The sequence below is a fragment of the Lithobates pipiens genome, unplaced genomic scaffold (assembly GCF_037356315.1).
Source record: "Lithobates pipiens isolate NorthernLeopardFrog02 unplaced genomic scaffold, aLitPip1_a1.2 Scaffold_1, whole genome shotgun sequence".
NCBI classification, from domain to species: Eukaryota; Metazoa; Chordata; class Amphibia; order Anura; family Ranidae; genus Lithobates; species Lithobates pipiens.
This window is the reverse complement of record NW_027507685.1, coordinates 2,603,867-2,611,866: the sequence shown is the minus strand read 5'-3', so window position 1 is coordinate 2,611,866 and position 8,000 is coordinate 2,603,867. Positions and strand designations below refer to the sequence as shown.

General features: G+C 42.5%; 1 long non-coding RNA gene across 1 annotated transcript in view; it reads left to right on the top strand.

The window, feature by feature from the left end:
• The first annotated feature begins 385 nt into the window (after positions 1-385).
• The window catches only part of LOC143987983 (uncharacterized), a 48,213-nt gene continuing 40,598 nt past the window's right edge, over positions 386-8,000 (top strand). The window contains exon 1 of the long non-coding RNA XR_013276729.1: positions 386-492. This is a non-coding gene — a long non-coding RNA (uncharacterized LOC143987983). The remainder of the gene's footprint in view (positions 493-8,000) is intronic.

Here is an 8,000-nt window from a genome sequence, read left to right as displayed (position 1 = left end):
AGGATGAGCTCAGGCGTGTTCACATGCTCCACGTGCAGAGCCCGCCAGGAAGTCGGCACAGGGCTGTACTAATCACAGGCAGCGAGACATTGCCCCGATGCTGGGCTACAGAGATCGGGCAATGTCTCACTGCCTGTGATTAGCACAGCGCTGCGCCGACTTCCTGGCGGGCTCTGAACGTGGACCATGCGAACACGCCTGAGCTCATCCCTATTCCACAGGCAAGGAGAATCTCCAAGATGGTTGCAGTGTCCTCATCAGCTCTCTGCACAGGTGCTGGGAGAAGTGAGGTCATACTACTGGAACTTTTGCCCTTCTCCAAGATGGCGCCCGGGACTACACAGCACTACTGCACATGTGCGGTGATGTCATTTCCAGCGTGACGGAGGAGGGGAATTTAAAAAGCCTTGTAATCTGTCAGTTTTTGCTGATAGTTATACAGGCATATTACAAAAGGATTTTCCTTGCTGTTTTTGCTGTCCTCAGTCTCAGGTAAGTCCACATCTCTTTTGCTTGTGTTAATAAGTGATCTTTTTATGTCTGTGGCTACTTGTGCAATCCTATACTATATGCTTTCTAGATACTGTCTTCTGGTGCACTGTTTTAATGGAAGCCACTAACCCAGAGCAGACCATCATCATATGAGATAAGAGGTGCCAGCATTCATGGTAGGTATGACGGAGAGACAAAAAGAGTGCATATTCGCTAATCATGCGATTTCTGGTAGCCCTTCCAGGTCTAAATCTACCAATTCCAAGCATCACAGACGCTCTAGTCATACTTCGAGTCATGGGAGATCTAGAAGAAGGTGCTCAAGATCTTCATCCTGCCATTGTCACTCTGGTCGCAGCCTCTCTCATTATAGTCGCTCACACCGGAGTCGCTCATATAAAAGGTCACCTTCACCCCATCACGAAAAGAGCTATCACACCTGCCCTGCAGCAAACACTTGCTGGGTGTGTGGAGCTCCAGCTTTGCCAGACAAAATGAAGCAACCAGAGAAAAGGAATCTGATGTAAGAGAGGTGACTGACCTCATCAGAGAGTCTGTACGGGAGACTATCTTGGAGAGATGTCAAGTGGGCCAATCACCCTCTACTTATACAATTTATAACAGTGTGTGTCAAGATCAGGCCTCCAAGAAGACCGACTTTCCCAGCATGGGATTTATCGATAGTCCTGAAAACCCTATCAGAGTCTCCTTTCCATCCAGCTGATTCAATCACACTATGGAACTTAACTTTAAAACTAACATTTCTTATAGCTATCACTTCTGCTAAAAGAGTTTCGGAAATACAGGCGTTAATGATTTCAGAGCCATACGTGGTCTTTTACCCAGACAAGGTGGTACTGAAACCCTCAGACCAATTCACTCCAAAGGTGTCATCATCCTTCCATTACAATCAAGAAATCAATCTTCCGTCATTTACAGATAATCAAGGTCAACCACACACTTTGGATGTTAAGACTACTATTAGAAATTATCTATCAGCTTCAGTCTTTTTCAGGAAGACCGAAAGTCTATTAGTGATTCCCCATGGGGGGGAGAAGAGGCCAGATGGCATCATCCTGCAGCATCGCATCTTGGTTGGTCAAGACAATCAAGAAAACTTATGACATTCAGAATCTGCTGGTACCCCGGAGGCATCAGGGCTCATTCAACAAGGGTAGTGGCAGATTCCTGGGCAGTGTATTGCAGAGTGTCTCACGAGACAGTTTGCAGGGCAGCTACCTGGCCCTCCAGGCATACTTTCATGTCCCACTATAGAGTGGATTCGTCTCAGGTATCAACGGTAGATTTTGGAAGAGCCGTTGTTCGAGCCAATTCTTCAGCTATATAATAAACACTACTACTTAGTATATTAGTGATTTCCCCATGGGGGGAGAAGAGGCCAGATGGCATCATCCTGCACCATCGCATCTTGGTTGGTCAAGACAATCAAGAAAACTTATGACATTCAGAATCTGCTGGTTCCCCCGGAGGCATCAGGGCTCATTCAACAAGGGTAGTGGCAGATTCCTGGGCAGTGTATTGCAGAGTGTCTCCCGAGACAATTTGCAGGGCAGCTACCTGGCCCTCCAGGCATACTTTCATGTCCCACTATAGAGTGGATTCGTCTCAGGTATCAACGGTAGATTTTGGAAGAGCCGTTGTTCTAGCCAATTCTTCAGCTATATAATAAACACTACTACTTTAACTTGCACCCACCCGATTTGGCGAGTTATTTCCCAGTGTGTGCTGCCATGATGCGTCAGGAAAAACGGGAAATTGTATACTCACCTTTCCGTAATTTTCCTTTCCTGACGCATCCCCATGGCAGCGCACAGCATCCCACCCCTTCTTTAGGATGATAGTTACAGTCTCCTTCAAATTTATAGCTAACCAATCCTGTCAGGTTGTGGGGACGGAGTCACAACCCAGTGTGTGCTGCCATGGGGATGCGTCAGGAAAGGAAAATTACGGAAAGGTGAGTATACAATTTTCAGTTTTTCTTCATCTACGCACTTGTTCTAGGTCAGTTATTCAGAAAACAAAAGTTCAAAGTTAAGATTCAGCAATAGCAGTCTACACATTTTTTTTTTTTTTTTTTTCAGAACAGGTTTCCTATAAGTTGTATTTAAACAAGTGAGGGGCAAATGTTACAGAGACCCTGCTTGCCTCAGATCAGCAGATTCATTTACATGGCATATCAGAAATACATTTTGAAGACATTCTATTTATTTTCAAGGTGTTACAAGCTTGTGAAAGAATGAATGATGCAATTTGAATCTATTTTTCTGGATAAAAATCCCTCCCCAGGGGATTGTTGAGTTGACACCAAGGTCTGTGTGCTGTCAAGAGTCTTGAAGTGACCTTTCACTTGTTGCTGCAGACAGATATACTCAGCCTTCAGGTTATGAAAAGCACATTGTATTTTTAAAGTCCTGACCTTTATGGGGTTTTTTTTTCTAATTCTCATGATGTTCCATTGGGCTGAAAACCTTTTTCAAATTCTTTAGGATCCTCAACTGAACTACAACAGCACAAATAACTGTGTACCTATGAAATAAATTCTATTTAAACATAGTCGATAATATATTGTTACATAACACAATGCCTAAAAAGGTATGTACCGTATTTATCGGCGTATAACACGCGCCAACGTATAACACGCGCCGGCGTATAACAAGTTTAGGAAGGAATTTTAAGGAAAAAAAAAACTTGCATTTAAATGCCCATCAATGCAGCCTTATCAGTGTAATTTGCAGCCTTGTCATGCCGCCCTGTCCATCATTGCCGCCCTGTCCATCATTGCCGCCCTGTCCATCATTGCCGCCCTGTCCATCGTTGTCCCCTTGTCAGTTGCAGCCTTGTCCATCATTGCAGCCTTGTGCATCGTTGTCCCCTTGTCAGTGTTAATTTCAGATTTTATTTTTAAAAATGGCGCCGTCGAGATGTCCTGTGTATCTTGGCGGCGCCCGGTAGTTCTCAGCGGCCTTCGGCCGTTCTCGTCGGCTTTCGGCCGCTCTTGGCCTTTCTCAGCGGTTTTTGCCCTCCGAGAATGGCTGAAGGCGGCTAAAAGCCGCCGAGAGGCTAAAAAATCACCAAAAAATTGCCGAGGATCGGCGTATAACACGCACCTGCAATTTCCCCCTGATTTTAAGGGGAAAAAAGTGCGTGTTATACGCCGATAAATACAGTATATGTTTTTACTTTTCATTGATGTTTTACTTGATAAACAAAATATAATGGGCATATAAGTGGGAATTAACAGAGCTTCATGCTCCATTATCATTATCAGTACAGGAAGCTGGCATATGCTGCATCAACAAAGCAGGTGGACCTATTTCAGGTCTATCTGCACCACCCACACCAGTTTCTATTGGAGAGTGATGTAGAAACTGGCATGGGTTCCCCACCTAATTACAAAGGGATAAGAGCAGTTTCAATATATAGAAAACTGTGAACATCCCCCACTAGATTGGACCTGTTTTTTGGGCTATGGACTGACTGCCAGCAACCTGACAGATAGCTTACAAGTCTCTTTCTGCCCCTGTACTGAATACACTACACGGGCAGAATGTGCATATAGGTATGGGAAGCTCTATTCCCTGTCTATATCCCCAGCTTTTAACTGTGAAAAATGCATGGTTACTAGCCTCCCCCTCCATTGCTCTCAGGTGTGTGTGTGTGCTCTCTCTATGCCTTCTGGGTCAGGGGTAAGAACAAACCATGCAGAATTGTAGAACTGCCCAGGAGTCAGGAAGAGATGAATCGCATCCACAGAGCGACCAGGCAAGCACTGCAATATGCACTGGGCTCAGGCAAGAACCATCTTGTATAGAACGGCTGACCAATGAGAAATCAGAAGTGGGCACGCCAATACCTTCACTTGAACATGCTTGCATGGGAGTTCAGAAACCCATGTGAAAACACATGCTACAAGAAAGATAGGAGGATTAGGTACATGTGTGTACCATGTGAACAGGAGGCAGACAATGACAGGGACAAAGCTGAAGATTTTTTTGTTGTTGGTTATTTAATTAGAGCGATTTAAATTTAAAAGCTAACTCGTACAATGTCTCGGTGTGATCTACAGCATTGTGATCTCACCTCACATATGTCACAATGACATTGTATTTTGAAGTTTAATTGCACACACATATTTTGAGTTATTATTGCAGAAAATAAAATTTTACATGTTTACTCTTTCACGTTCTGTCATTGTATTGACATTTTAACCATCGAAGGAACCACTTGACGTGTTTGGTCCTCTGTTCTTGCTCCCATGACTCTGCTAACAGCTCTGTACTCTGACACACCTGGCTGGGCTGAGGATATTGGTGCAGAAACCTGTATGTATAAAGACCCCCAAACACAGAAACAAATATACACCAGAAAATTACACCGACCTGTTTAACCACTTTCAGACCGGACCATTTTGCTGGCTTAAGACCAGACCACTTTTGCGATTTGGCACTGCGCCGCTTTAACTGACAATTGCGCGATCGTGCGATGTGACTCCCAAACAAAATTTACGTCCTTTTTTTTTTTTTTTTTTTTTTTTTTCCCCACAAATAGAGCTTTCTTTTGGTGGTATTTGATCACCCCTGCGGTTTTTATTTTTTGTGCTATAAACAAAAATAGAGGGACAATTTTGAAAAAAACACATTTATTTTTAACTTTTTGCTATAATAAATATCCCCCAAAAATATATAAAAAAAAAAAAAAAAAAAATTTCCCTCAGTTTAGGCAGATACGTATTCTTCTACATATTTTTGGTAAAAAAAAATCACAATAAGCGATTGATTGGTTTTCGCAAAAGTTAGAGCATTTACAAAATAGGGGATAGTTTTATGGCATTTTTTTTAAAAAACATTTTTTTTACTAGTAACGGTGGCAATCAGCTTTTTTTTTTTTTTTTTTTTTTTGACTGTGACATTATGGCGGACACATCGGATATTTTTGGGACCATTGTCATTTATACAGCAATCAGTGCTATACAAATGCAGTGATTCCTGTGTAAATGACACTGGCAGTGAAGGGGTTAACCAGGAGGTGGCAGTGTAGGGGTTAAGTGTTTCTAGGGGAGTGTTACTAACTGTGGGGGGCTGGGCTTTGTGTTAGTGAACACTGATCTCTGCTCCAATCACATGGAGCAGAGATCAGCGTCACTTGTTGCTAGGCAGAACGGGGAGATGCTGTTTACAACGGCATCGCCCCGTGAGACGATCGAGTCCGCGGGACCCACGACCGGACTCGGGGTCCCGACTGGCACGTAAGCGTGCCGGCGGCGGCACGCACGCGATGGCAGGACGGCATATTAAAATGGACGTACCTGTACGCCAATATGCCTGCCCGTGCCATTCTGCCGACGTACATCGGCGTGCGCCGGTCGGGAACTGGTTAAAGCAGAACTTCACTCTCTCAATCAATATTGACTATTCTAAATCCTTATGCTGCTACGGTAGTTTTAGGAAATCAATAAGAAGGTATATTATATTTACTTGGTTTAAACTGTTTTTTACATTACTTCAGGTTCTTCCTAGTTTCTAGGCCTAGGCAAATTATGTCAGATCCCATGAGTCTTTAGGAGAGGTTTCTGCTAAGTGCAGATAAATTTTAGGAAGTAAATACTACATGAATCATTTGCTCTTATCAAGATGGCTATGGCCAAACATTCTAGGGTGATTTTAAAAGTGATTTCTCAACAAAATAAATCATGGAGATGTAAATGGATGGGTGAGTTTGCTCTGAATATTAAAAATTAATTAAATAACATTTTTTTGGTTTGTGGTGCTCAGATGTAATATAGTTCCACGTTGAGTATTGTAATTGATGTAGAGCTTATACCGGGGTATATTAGGCAGGAAAAGTTATACTAATATGGGTTCACTATCAAAGATTATAAGACATCAGGTAACGATCAAACATTAGCAAATGGTAATTAACCACTTGCTGACCAGCTGCTGCAGTTATATTGCGGCAGGTTGGCTTGGCTGCGCAAATCGGCGTAAGTGTACACCAGTCCCTCAAAAGCCCCATACACACGATCGGACTTTGTACAAACTTTCCCGTGGACTTTTGTACAAAGGGCGTGGTCCACAAGTTTGTATTGCATACACACGGTCGGACTTTTTGACAACAAACACGAACGTAATGACGTCACAACGTACTGACGCCGCTTCAAAAGAGGACGTTCAATGACTCCAGCGCCACCTTTGGTCAACTTCTGTATTGTAGTCTGATCTTTTGCATTGTTTCTGAGCATGCGTGTTTGTACCTTGTACAAAAGTCCGATGCTTTTGCATACACACGGTCGGACTTTGCTCCATCGGACTTTTGTTGCCAGAAAGTTTGTCCGTTCGCACAGCCAACAAAAGTCAGATGAAAACAGAAAAAGTTCGTACGATGGGGCGTACACACAGTCGGATGTTGCTCCAAAACAGCTAATTTGCATGTTTGTTGTCAAAAAGTCCGACCGTGTGTACGGGCCTTAATTGTGATAGCAGGCGCACACGCGCACCAGCGTTCACTTTCACTTAATGGGGGTTATTTACTAAAGGCAACTTCACTTTGCACTGCAAGTGCACTTGGAAGTAAAGTCGCTGTAGATCTGAGAGGGACATGCAAGGAAAATAAAAAAACAGCATTTTTGCTTGCACATGATTGGATGGTAAAATCAGCAGAGCTTCCCCTCAGATCTATAGCGATCTACAGCGACTGCACTTTCAAGTGCACTTGTAGTGCAGAGTGGATTTGCCTTTAGTAAATCAACCCCAATATGTGAAAGCTTTTTCCAATCTACTTAGTTAAACTTGCATTGGATTTGCATTGCTTAGCCATTTATATTATCCAGTGTGACCTAAAGTTTCAGATTTTTTTTTTTTTTCATACCAACTCAAACTGTAAGGAAAACTTTTTTGAAATTCATAATTTTGCAAGTACTTCATATGCATAAGGCTAAAGGAATTATATAATAATATTTGACTACTCTGTGTCTACAATGGGATTGCGTGGCTCCTTCTCAATAGCTCCCGCCTGGTACTCTTCCACCTAACGTTATCTCTGCCTCTCTTTTCACCATCCTTACTTAGAAGGAAATGTAATACCTTGGAGAACCCAGAGCGCCCACACAATCACAACTGTGCATTGAGCCCATTCATTATATACATGTATGCAACATAGATGTCTGTGACAGGATACAATCTTTCTCACCATATCAGACATGCAGGTGTTCAAACTGATGCTTTATTTCCAATTTGTCATATGAACTTGCTTTTTCTTTCTGATTACACCCATGTTGACTCCATACCCTAAAATATATCATTCCTGGATGGAAAATGTCACTTTATATCAGTGTCCCACATATGTTTGCTCTTTTCTACTCTGAGGAATAATAAATAAAGAATAAAAAAAAGTATATTGGATAAATTAGGTATCCTAAAAACCCATTTAGAAACACAATCTTTTAGTAAAAAGACAAAGGCACAGCTACCAATATAAGTGAATATATACAG